At 38.8% G+C, this 13,012-nt stretch overlaps 1 long non-coding RNA gene across 1 annotated transcript; it reads left to right on the top strand.

The window, feature by feature from the left end:
- Window positions 1-9,985: 9,985 nt before the first annotated feature.
- Window positions 9,986-11,444, top strand: LOC311167954. The gene is made up of 3 exons (XR_014617060.1): window positions 9,986-10,189; window positions 10,966-11,035; window positions 11,345-11,444. It is a non-coding gene; the product is annotated as an uncharacterized lncRNA (long non-coding RNA).
- Window positions 11,445-13,012: the final 1,568 nt, after the last annotated feature.

The following is a 13,012-nucleotide window of genomic DNA, read 5'->3' as shown; positions in this document are numbered from 1 at the left end:
ACTAAATTCAGATTAAAATAACCTGAATACAAAGGACCATAAGAGCTTATTGCTAACAACTATATGCCCACTGACTAGACAACCTAGAAGAAATGCAAAAATTCTTGGAAGAATGCAAAAATTCTATTTCTTCCTAAGACTAGGAAGAAATAGAAAAAAGCTGAACAGGTCAATTGCTAGGAAGGAGAGTGAATCAGTAATCAAAAATCTGTCAACAAATAAAAGTCCAGGACCAGATGGTTTCACTGATGACTTGTGCCAAACATTTAGCAAGGAGTTAATACAATCCTTCTCCAACTCTTCCAAAAATTTAAGGGGAAGACTTCCAAACTCATTCTATAAAGTGAACATTACTCTGATACTAAAGCCAGACAAGGACACTACAATAAAGAAAATCACAGGCCAGCATCCTGATAAACATGTATGCACACATCCTCAACAAATTACTGGCAAACCACATTCAACAGCACATTGAAAGCATCATACATCATGATCAAGTGGAATCCTGGATGGTTCAGTGTATACAGGTCCAGAGACATGATGTACCGCAAACAGAATGAAGGCTAAACATCATATGATGTTTTCCACAAATGCAGAAAAGACATTTGGCAAAATTCAACATTCTTTCATGATAAAAACTCTCCACAAAATAGGTACCGAAGGAATGTGCCTCAATGTTAATAAAGGCCATCTACGACAATACTTCAAGAAGACATAACACTCATTAACATATACTCACCAAATGAAGGAGCACCAAAATATAACAGACAACTATTATCATCTCTGAAAACAGACATCAGAGAAAATACATATGTAGTAGGAGACTTCAACACACCACTATCAACAAAGGATAGATCAACAAGACAAAAAATAAGTAAGGACACTAAAGCTCTAAATAAGGATCTAGACCTCGTGGGCTTAACAGACATCTATAGAACACTAAACCCAAAAAAATCTGAGTACATATTCTTCTCAAGCTCACATGGATCATTCTCCAGAATCGATCACATACTGGGACACAAGACAAACATCAACAGCTACACCAAGATTGAAATCATACCAACCATCTTCTCTGACCATGAAGGTATCAACTAGAAATAAACCATAAAAAGGAGGCAAGGAACCCTCCTACCTCATGGAGATTGAAACCCACACTACTGGAAGACCACTGGACTAATGAGGAGATCAAAGAAGAAATTAAAAAATACTTTGAGTTAATGACCAGGAGGACACCAATTTCCTAAATATATGGGATGCAGCAAAAGCAGTAATAAGAGGAAAATATATAGCAATACAGGCTCACATCAAGAAACAAGAAAGAACTCAAAGAAACAACCTAATCACACATCTCAAAGAACTAATATAATACTGAAAGTCCTAGCCAGAGCAATAAGACAAGAGAAAGACATACAAGGAATCCAAATAGGGAAGGAAGAAGTTAAACTATCACTATTCATAGATGATATGATAATATACATAGAGAACCCCAAAAACCCCACAGAAAAACTAATCAAACTAATCAATCAGTTTAGTAAAGTAGCAAGATACAAAATCAACATGCAAATATCAGTAGCCTTCCTATACACAAACAATAAATCTGAAGAAGAAGAAATCAAGAAAACCATCCCTTTTATTACTGAAGCAAAAAAAATATCAAATACTTGCAAACAAACCTAACAAATAAGGTAAAGGACCTTTACAAAGAAAACTATAAAACAGTGTTAAAAGAAATAGAAGAAGACACAAAGAAATGGAAAGACATCCCCTGCTCATGGATTGGAAGAATTAGCATTATTAAAATGGCTATCCTACCAAAAGCAATTTACAGATTCAATGCTATTCCAATCAAAATTTCAATGACATTCTTCAAAGAAATAGAACAAATATTGATGAAATTCATATGGAGCCACCAAAAACCTTAAATAGCCAAAGTGCTCCTGAAAAAAAAAAGGGAATGGCGGTATCACACTCCCAGACTTCAAACTATACTATGAAGCCATAATAATCAAAACCGCACGGTATTGGTACAAGAACAGACTTATGGACCAACAGAACCAAATAGAAAATCCAGAAATAAACCCACAGATTTACAGTCAACTAATCTTTGACAAAGGAGCAAAGAATATGCAATGAAGCAAAGAAAGTTTGTTCAATAAATGGTGCTGGGAAAACTGGGTCACTACATGCAAAAGAATGAAGCTTGACTACTACCTCACATCATGCACAAAAAACAACTCAAATGGATTAAAGACCTAGACATAAGACCTGAGACCATAAAATATATAGAAGGAAAAAAAATCTACAAAGAGCTGAAGAGACTCAACAAAAACAAAGTAAATAATCCAGTCAAAAAATGGGCAGAAGAGCTAAAAAGAAACTTCTCCCAAGAGGAAATGCAAATGGCCAACAGGCATATTAAAAAATGTTCAACATCACTTGTAATCAGGGAAATGCAAATCAAAACTACAATGAGATACCATCTTACACCAGTGAGAATGGCACATATTAAAAAAAGTAGCAACAACAAATGTTGGCGAGGATGTGAAGAAAAAGGAACTCTCCTGCACTGCTGGTGGGAGTGCAAAAATGGTCCAACCACTATGGAAAGCTGTGTGGAGATTCCTCAACCTGCTAAAGATGGAGCTTCCATATGATCTAGCAATTCCACTCCTAGGTGTTTACCCAGAAGACACAGAAACATTAATTCAAAAGGGTTCCTGCACCCCTAAGTGTACTGGCACCCCTATGTTTATAGCAGCACTATTTACAGTAGCTAAGCTATGGGAACAGCCCAAATGCCCAAAAATAGATGACTGGATCAAGAAGATGTGGTACTTATACACAATGGAATATTACTCAGTAATCAAAAAAGATAAACTCATGCAATTTGCAGCAACATGGATGGAGCTGGAAGGGATCATGCTCAGCAAAATAAGCCAGAAAGAAAAAAAAAAATGCCAGATTGTCTCACTCATAGCAGGAATTTAGAAAACCTAAAGAAGGGACCAGAAAAAAGACTAATTATAATAAAGTAAAAATCAAAATCAACATGCAACTATAAACCAGAGACACACTACAAGGGGTGGGGATGAGGGAGTAGGATCAGAACAAGGGGGTGGGGATGGTATTTGGAGTATAACCAAGATTAAAATGCATATGTTGTGCAAAAATTAAAAATGTTGTAAAATATATATAAAATAAAAAATAAATAAAATAAAATGAAAGTAGGAAAAAGTTAAAAAAAGGGCCTCCCCAGTGGCGCAGCGGTTGAGCGCTGGGTTGCGAAGCTGCCCGCAGCCTCTGCAGCGCCTGTTCGATCCCCAGCCACAGGCGAGGGTCCCACATGGCGCGCAGACCTCTCCTGCCGCCCGCTGCTCCCCTCAGCAGTGTACTTCGGTCCTTCCGCCTGCTCTGCTCCCCGCTCTGGCTCTGGTGAATTCTCTCACCCTCCTGCGCTTCTGACTGTACCCAGTAAAATAAATAAATAAATAAATAAATAAATAAATAAATAAATAAATAAATCTTTAAAAAAAAAAAAGTTAAAAAAAAATTTCACTTTTTTCATCCCATCTTACCCCCACCCAAATAAGATTTTCCCTCCTGCAAAATACCTCACTCCCATTGAGGGGGAATGCTTTATCCAATCCTCTGCCCAAAATACCTCTAATCCCACCAACAAGAACCCATTACACCACTATTATGCTAAGTAAGAAGTCTCTGGTGTTGAAGGGAGACAGACAGGAATGACTCCCTAGAATGTGGACCTTCTGATGGAATCTTAATTCACTTCCTGGGAAGTGGGCCTCCTGGTTAGGGGAACTTTCTGCCTACAGAGGGTCAATTAAGCTGATTCACAGGAGTGTCTATAAGATCACCCAGTGGCTGAAATATTTTAAAATAAATTAGAGACATAATAACAGGAACCCAGAGCAAGAGAGTAGACAGAGAAAAGAGTTATGTGCAGGGAATAATTCAGACTTCTTGTAGAGATTTGGCTGTCAAGGAATACAAATAACATGTAAACAATCAGTTGGCCTTGTTGGTGCGTGAATGCTTTAGTGAGAAAACAACCCTCGTTTATATAACACTGAAAATTCCGGACTTGTACCCTGGACAAGAACCCAGGACATATAAATATTGAAACATGGTATCTGATGATACAATATTATTATTTATCAAGGTACTAACTTCCACCAAGACGTTCCTCCTTGGGTAGGTGAATGGCCCAGGAAGGTCAGTGTCCCTGTGAGCACCCCATGGCAGTCAGTGGGAGTAAGCAGGTGAGAATAGTGGATCCCGACAACAGTCACGGTCATGTTTTGGGTCCCGGTGGGAAGAACTGTGATTTGATTGCTCCTCCCAAAAGACAGGTTGCTGAAGGAACTCCAGGAGAGGGAATGGAACATTTCTAAACCAGACCCCTGGGGGAGGGGGTTGCAGCAAAGGCTGGGACCAAAGGCTGGGCCTAGAAATGATGACTTTGTGGTTGCAGCTTCCGGTCAGTGAGCTCAGGAATGCCCTGTTGGCAAGAGAGAGCCTCGTGACTGGGAGTTGCGAATCCATAAAAAACTGCAAGTCTTCTGCCCCCAACATGGAAGTAGGTTCACATCCATTTTGCATTCAGTTTAGAAGTCTATGCCAATGACTCCCATCAGGAGTTTTTGTTGTTACTCAATTTTAAACAAATGTTGGTACCTTGATAAATAATGTCATATCATCATTTACCATGTTTCAATATTTATATGTCCTGATTCTTATCCAGGGTATCATTCCAGAATTTTCAATGTTATAAAAATGAGGGTTGTTTTCTTCTCAGTAGGGCATCCATGCACTCGCCAGCCTATAAATGGGCTCACCCTTTGCAATTGTGTACTCTGGGGACAGCTCAGATCTCAGGCAGCTGATTCTCCTTGGCAGGTGTGGGATGTGTGATTGAGTCATTCTGGAATCTCAAAGAGATATTTGTTAAAGGGAGCCGCAAACAGTGACTGATTCAGTGTCTCCTTGGGTTCCAAACAGCCTGGTACTTACCATAGTTTACATTTGAAGGAAGCTCTCCTGCTTCTTTAGTGGCTGTTAGATGAAAGGGAGATGAAAGGAATACAAAAGCAGAAGTACCAGCAGGCAGCACCATGGGAAGGGTGGAAGAGGGGGGTTTTGTAGGCTTTTTTTTGAACCCATGTAAGATAAGGCTGAAATAGCACAAGATAAAGATCTAGCAAATGAGTTGAGTAGCCACTGTGGTCAAGTCCTCTTTTAGACTAAAAACAGAGAGCAGATGTGACTTTGGCTTTGAAGCTGTCTTCTTGCATTTCGTTTCTCTCTGCTTAGTTTCTTCATCTGTGCAATGGAGTTGCTAATAACAGCAGACCTTTCATAGGGTTGTTCTGAGTAGTAAATGGGAAAATTCATGCAAAGTACTTAGAACAATGCCTGGCCAACAATAAGCTCTCCACGCACCTATCTGTAATCCGATTCACTGAAGCTGTTTCATGCGGCAGGATTGCCCTTCTGCTGTGTGGACACGGCTGTCTAGACCAGTGAATGGACAGATTTTATAGTTTCACAGAATGTTCATGCTACAGTTACTACCTTTTTAGAAGTATAAATTCGATATTCAAAGCAGAAAATCTCCAGCAACCATGGTAGTCGAATCAGCTGAGATGTGGGTGCAGTGTGTCCAGCCCTGTGCCGAGACTGTGGAAATCTACCAAGGCGGATATCCGAGCATCTTCCTTGTCTTCTGAGGGTTTTTTTCTTTTTTTCATCTAATCTCTTAATCAGAGCTTGGCCTATACTATTTCACGTGCTTTTAAAAAAGTTACAGAAAGGAAGTGGTGCAGGAGATCAGAAGCCATACAATACAATAATGATATGAAGTGTTCGGGAGTTTTGGATTCATTTGAAATGGGATTGGGAAGAGTATCTGGAAATGCTTTCTGAAAGAAAGGAAGCTGGACAAATTCACAGGCCTTTGAGAGACAGACATGAGAAGGAATGGATTTCAGGCGGAAACGCAAGGTGACAGAGGTGGGTGGAGGTAGATTGTGTCGGTGGTGATGTTGGTAGTGGTGTTAGAAGGACAGATGCTGGGTATGTGACCACAGCAGAGGGAGGGTGAGTAACCTGTGGTCCAGCGAAGGGATGAGGGCAGAGTGTGCATGGCTTTGAATGCTGTGAGCTTCTGTTTGAAGGGCGGTGGGCATGCAGAGGGTTGTGAGCATGAGTCACCCTGGGCTTGAGGCCCCGCTGGTAAATCTCTTTGTTCTGTTTAAGGGACTTTCTCATGCTTTGTTTCATTTTTTCCTTAAGGAAAGACAGTGCAGTATCTAAAAGAAGCCATTATTTACTGCATATTTGCCCCCTACTATCCTACTCATGCCATCCACATTGGAGGTAAAGCAAAAAGATTAAGACATTATTCTGTTCACATCTAGAGAAGGATTAGGAGGAAGGGGGATGGTGTGAGACAATATCACAACTTGGGGTCACTCTACCAATTTACTTGCTTGGAAGAAGAATCTGCTTTTGTTCCAAACTGTTGCAAAAGTTTAAAGAAGAATGATGGTCCTTATTCGTAAAGGACAGCTCTATTGCTACCCTATTTTTAAATATACCTTGTTATTTTTTCATTTAAGACAAAAGACAAAATCCAACATTTCTGCATCACCTTTAAATCAACAAATCATCTTCTGATCATGTAATCACTTGACCTTCCTGAAAACAGACATGTAGACAAATGAAAGTTCAGTTGGCGTTTCTATCAGGAGGAAATTAGCACTCAGAGAGGACCACTGACTGGTGCTTTGTGGCACGGTTAGCAAGAGATGGACTCAAAATTTAAGCAAGAGCTTGACGTCTAGATTTTTTTCAAAACATCCATATCCCATCATAGTTTGCCAGCTGCTTCTGTTTAATTCAAGCCATTATCAATCATTGGACAGTAAGCTCCTATAAGCTTAAGGGAATTTTCAGCTGTCATTAGAATTTGTCCTTGGCTAATTATTTGAGGCCCATAACTGGGTGTCAGGATGGAAGATCACAAGAGGTTCAGCTGACACAGAGGTGGGCCCTCTGCACCGAGCAGAAATGCATCAACAGGATTCAGGGATTTCACATTATGGCTGACTTGGCTGTGATTCATATTGCACTTTGTTGATTTTTGACCTACCTTGTCTCATCCCATCTTCTACTCTCTTCACTCCCAGGCCAGAGAGCAGAGAAAGTCTGACACTAGAGCTCTACCTTTTCTGGCTGTTTCCCCATCTGCCTCAAAGTGGTGATGGCATTGGCGCCCCAATGGCTGGACTCAAGACCCTCTTTGGGCAGCTGAGATGATTTCTTTCTAATGGTTACTTGACCTGGGCAGCCAGAAGAAGTTTGTTTTTGCTTAGCGAGACCTCAAGATTTCATTGGGAAGCTTGGTTTTGGAAAGCTTTTAATGTGAGTTCATACGGAATGAAAAGAGCTAAGTCATTTTCAAAGAAGTGACTTTGCAGGTTGACATGTCACCTCATGGGACCAAAAGCTGAGCTTACCCTCTCCACAGCATACTTGTCTAAATTAAGCAGGGAAACCAATCAACCCCCTGATGTTTTCCTCTATCTAAAAAAATAATGCTTCCCCAGGTCAGTAGTAATTGTAAACTCTCTGATTCCTGTACAAACATGTTGAGAAATATTTGCAGTTTCTTTAGAACCTTCATGTTAGCCACTTGCCATGGAGAGAGGCTAAAGGAGCAGCACAGCAGAAGGTCTGCCCTTCAGATGGGGAAAGTCTAAGATGAATACTGACTATGCATTTCAGGGGATATTCCTGTGTCTTGCAAGGAGCAGTAATCTTCTCATAGGAAACTTGCCAGCTAACACTCAAAAGAAGTTTTGTTGAATGAATGGATGGATGCCCAGTGCTTTCATTACCAGGGTGTTAATGAAAATTTTCCCTTTACCTGGAAGGGCCTTTACTAACACACTCATTCTTACAGTAAGTCAGAAAATAAGAAACTTCTAGATGCCAAGCATTGTACTATGCCTATGATGAATATGAATAAGTCAGAGCTCACATGTCCAAGGAAGTTATAATCTAGTATGGGAAAAAAATCAATGACAAGTTGAAATAGAAGGTGCTAAACAGGATCACAGATTATTAGGGGTTTTTATAGAAGGGGAGGAAGGCCCAGCATTGGCAAATCAAGGACAGGGGCCAACGGGAAATGAACAGGACATCAACTAGAATTCAATTATTCTATTGCAAGCTACTGAACAAAATGATAATGGTAATTAGAACTACCATTTGCTGAATAGCCATTATATTTAGGGTCTTTTACCTATTAGCCCAAATATGACATTTGATAGTAACCATTTTCCAAATGAGGAAACTGAGACTCACAAACTTGCATGAACCCACATGACAAATAATAGTCAGACCTCTGGGTAGGATATACCTGCCACTAAAATTAATGCCTACCGTGTCAATACAAAGTTGATTACTGATTAATGCATCCATTCTTTACAACTACCCACTTCTGTGATATTTCTCTATACCACCATACTTAAGCCCAACAAATCCATTCATCAACTCAAGGAACTCTCACTTGACATGTCCTGCACATTTCTAGTTTTCCTTGTAACATTAGTCAACATGTAATAAACAAAGTGCTATATTTTATCATTTCTGAGATGCCCCCTTATTCATATTTTTATATCTTTCATTGAAAAAAATCAATGACAAGGCAAAGCTTGTTATCCCCTTTTCTTTGTTTATACGTAAATGTAACATTGCATCTTCAAATCAATGGCACCTGAAATTCCTTCAGTAAGCAGTATCATGTGTATATTATATTGCTTGTTTTATATTCCCCCCTCAGAATATAAGTTTCAAATTTATATTGGAAAGTCAGGGAGGACCACGGAAAGCCAATACTAGGTGTCCACTGGGTGAAGGCAATAAATCCGAGAATCCAGGCTATAGAACTGCACACTTGTGATGGTTAATCTTGACCATCCAAACATTTTATCCCTTTTTTGCAATAGTGTATGATACTTCCTGTATCTACATGCATTTTTAGTTGTATTTTTTTACATATAGCCTTTTTCTTCCACTTAGATTATCAATATCAATTCATCTTTCCATCTTTGTGATAGAGTAAGTAGAGTATTGGGTTTGGAGACTGTATGCCTGGGTGGTAATTCTGGCCTTGTCCCTATTTTACAATTTAGGGAAGCTGTGTTAATTCTCCAAACCTCACTACCTTTACCAGTTAAATTAGGCAGGTATATTAGTGAATCTCTAAGGTGTCATTGAGCTTAAACATTTATATTCTATAATTATCAACCCACTTTAACATAAAATGATTGAGGAGCTGAAGTTTTCTGTCGGGTACTGGAAGGGTTAAAATGAAAGAAAAGAAAAAATGCAATTCATTAATGTAAGGTGCTTTGATCTTTAGAAGGAGACTGATGCAGTGATGAAGTTCATTGAATACAGCACAGAATTTTCTGTTTCTGAAATTTTAACTACTAATCATTGTCTTTTCCAGATAGCAGCAGTTTCCCTGCTTAGTGAAGGCATTTGCCCCAGTCTGCCACCAACAGATGGGGCCAGTGGTCATGTCTGCTAAACAGCTGCATTGGATTCGAGAGCTAATGGATGAGAGGAAGCTTTGAGAACCTAAATAATTTCTACAAAAGTAAGCATTTATATGCCAGGGTAACACAGGAATTGAGACAAGGGTTGCTTTTTACATTTGGGTGGAGATGGTAGTTGGGATGCTGTGGGATGGATGAAAGACACTAATGAGAGAAGTTTTACAGGACATTGATGACTCATTTGAATTTTTTTTATCATACCCTTCAGGTGTCTATTACCACACCACATCCACCACCAAGCACCCATAGTCCTTCACCACAGTCCATTCAGCTCCCACCCCACTCTGTTTTCCACACCTCCCCCCCCCCCAGTAGTCTCAGTTTTACAGTCAGATTTCTAGGGTTTGTTAGTTTTATCTGACCTTTCGTTTTGTTTCTCTATATTCCACATAAGAGTGAAATCATCCGGTAATTGTCTTTATCCTTCATAATAGGTTTCATGATCAGGCCCCAGCACAGTTCTTGCTTCCTGAATTGTAGGTGTTTAAGTGATATTTGTTTATTGTTGAATCATCGCCATGGAGATGGAAAATCAATGTCAGGTGAGTCAAATGATTAGTAAAATCAGTTATTTTTCTCAGGAATAGCTGGATGACAAAAATTTTAATTTTGTCACTTGGATGGGTGACTGTTGATATTTCTACTAGGTGGTTAAACTAAAATACTAATTCAACATCAGGAGATGTTAGTGGTGGTATTTTTTTTTAAAACCATGTCTAATTTGGCAACAGTTGCATAATCTAAAATCAAATCAGGGAAAAATCTGAGTTAAATGGAAAAAGACCAGATCCTAAGAAATGAAAATTTACTGAAAACATCGTGTGTGGGTTCCAATGAAAACAACGGGTGTAAGATGCACCCAGGGTGACGGAAAAAATGTCGAAGGTACAAAACTCACTAAGTGCTCGTAAAGGACTTTGTATTCTTTAGTAAAGAACTCTGTGTCCCTTACTACACTTATGTGCCCTTGATTACACATGGAAACTCACAGCAAGAAATCAGAACAGGGCCCCAGATTAATTTATTTTAAAAATTAACTAGACATACAGGCAGACATCAATATTTTTACAAAACATCCTTTGCCTTTCTCTCAAGTGCAAACAAAACAGAAAGCCAAAAAGTTGTCTTCTGACTTTAACAACAAGAACAACAACAAAAAAATTATATAGAAACTGCAAGAAGACATGAGTCATGGAGTCTGAGGAGTGTGGATTATTTTAAATAATTCATACGAAGTAATGCAGAGACTTCAAAATCAGTATGAGCATGTCGCTGTGCACTGATCCTTTGAAATGACTTCTCCCCATGCCTTTTTAAGCCTGTGAAATCCTTTGGCGGAACCGTGAGAGCTTGCCTGGAGAACGGAGAGCATTAGAGACAAATGAAAGGTATGGTTTTATTTCCCAATGCTCATTCTTGGATGACGTTGCCCCCTTTTTAAATCATTGGGACTATTTAACTCCAACCACAATGTATTTTTGGTGTTTTCTTTTTTATCTGGAGTTTTATTTTTCACTCCATTATGCCCTACCTTTCTTCTCAGGAATGCAAAGGCATGCCATAACACACGAACAGGGCCAGTGGGACCTTAGGGGGTTGATTTAGCTTTAAGTGTTTCCAATTTCATAGGCCTTGGTATGCTGTGTCAAGCCAGGCACCACATTTTTGTTGTAAATTTTTCTTTCTGTCTGGACTAGATTCACAATCTCTTGGGAGCTGTTTAATGCTTTTGTTGATCAGCATTCTGACACCACTTTGAGATCCGAATTCTGTCAAGTTAATTAAGGTAATGATGGTATTTCTGCAGTTCTTCAGATTTTGTATATCTGGTGCAGTGGTTCTTCATGAGTCCCTGGGAGAGTTACATAAGGAACTTTTGCCTCCGTGGGTATCTGCTTGCCTGCCTGGGCACACTAAATGCAAATCTCTAGGCTCTCTAGGCGGGGTATGGCAAACCTATTGTGGAAACATGCTGAGTTATTCTAATGCACAGGCCTTATATGCAAACCAGCAAACCAGTTGTCTATTGAAATCATAAATTTGTCCTCAAAAAAGAAAAGAAACAGAAAGAAAGGAAAGGAAGGAAAAATATGGAAAGAGAAACAAAAGCTGCAGTTTTTGCTTATGTCTGCTCTGCTACCTAATCAATGTGGTAATACTGGGAACTGTCATAGTATAATGGTTATGGGAACATCTCCTGGATTGTAATGTATGCTCTGCTGTGCAACTTGCACTGAATTAAGTAGCTGCTCTATGCCTCGGTTTACTCAACTGCATAATGACTGAAATGACAATGCCCACACTCATTATTGTGATTATATTATGTATTACATATAAGATTAAAAACCTATAAAGTATTTGCTGATAGACTGGTTTAAAGTAATTGCTTGAACAATGTCAACTGCTATTATCAGGCTGCTCAGAGGCTCAGAATGGAAAGTAAATAATGTGTTTGATATAAAGAAAATACGAATGATTATGAATAATTTAGCGTTTATTTATTACACAGAACATTTGAAACTTGGGTTCTATAGGAGATTTTTTGTTTTAGAACCTTGGTATTATAAATGTAGGGTGTGTATTTTAATTCAATAAATTATATTAGCATTGAGAATGCCAAAGTCCTTTTTACTGGCATTAGTAAAACCCTAAGTTATCATACGAAAACATCTAGAAATTGCTCGCTTGGATAATTAAAGATGGTGTTATTTCCTGCAAGCCTGAAATATTTGGGGCTACATTATCCAATAAAAGGATTAACAATGCATTTAGAGCACTAACTAGAAGGCATGAAAAGAAAATTCCAATTCTGAAAATGAAATTATCCTACTTCAGTATTTCAAAACATTCAAATAATCATCAAACATAAAATCAGGCATTTATTATAGCTATTTATATTTGTGCATTAGAGTGTGTGTGTGTGTGCGTGTGTGTGTGTGTGTGTGTGTGTGTTTAATCACATATGGGAGTAGGACACAATGCTCTTTTTAGTGTCCCGGAGTCTCCTATTGTTCTAAGCTTGTCCTTAGTCAGACTTGCTTCTGGGCATGTGTGAATTCCATGTGAATGACTGTTAAATAGTGTCTTATTGCCGTGATACCATTTTGGGAATAGAGATTTTAGAAATACTGTAACAAAAATCTTTGTTCTTGTCCCATGATGTATAGCATAGGTATTTATAGACATCTTGTTCATCCAATAGTCAGGGGTTACTTGAGACAAAATCCTTGTTCAGTAATTCTGATTTATCATAGAACAACTTAGTTTGTAATAGATGGCAAGTTCCATGGACAACAGGATCAAAGCTCTACACGGTACCTAATATAAGCATCAGCAGAGAGAGCATCCCAGAATTTTAGCTTGGA

The sequence above is a fragment of the Talpa europaea genome (assembly GCF_964194135.1).
Source record: "Talpa europaea genome assembly, chromosome: 3".
NCBI classification, from domain to species: domain Eukaryota; kingdom Metazoa; phylum Chordata; class Mammalia; order Eulipotyphla; family Talpidae; genus Talpa; species Talpa europaea.
Note: the sequence above shows the minus strand (reverse complement) of the source record. Positions and strands in the feature narration are given on the sequence as shown.